The following is a 435-nucleotide window of genomic DNA, read 5'->3' on the forward strand; positions in this document are numbered from 1 at the left end:
GTGATTTAGATAATATATAATTTAAATTACAAAATTTCAAAATTTTTAAATTACAAATTATTAATATTTAAAATTTATATAACATGTAAATCAATTCAATCCAATTCCCAATAATATCAACTGAATTAATTAAAGTCAGGATATTAAGAAAATAGCTAATGATACACTATTTTTGAAGGACTCAAAAACCAAATCTTTTGTTGTAAAAAAATACGGAAAAGTTCAGTATACAAGCGATTAGGGCTTGTAAGTATTACAAATTAATTAACCTCTAATCCACCAAAATGTGCTGCAACTGTTACGTCTCTTACACGCGCTATATAAAGATCCCGCGTTTGTATAACTACCAAATTTAAAAGATTTGTTTTCTTCTTTGTTTTCCTTCTTTCCAAATTTGCTCGTTCTTCTTCTCGCGCGTCTTTTCCTATTTTTTCG

This window comes from Arachis duranensis, chromosome 3 (genome assembly GCF_000817695.3).
Source record: "Arachis duranensis cultivar V14167 chromosome 3, aradu.V14167.gnm2.J7QH, whole genome shotgun sequence".
In the NCBI taxonomy this organism is placed as follows: domain Eukaryota; kingdom Viridiplantae; phylum Streptophyta; class Magnoliopsida; order Fabales; family Fabaceae; genus Arachis; species Arachis duranensis.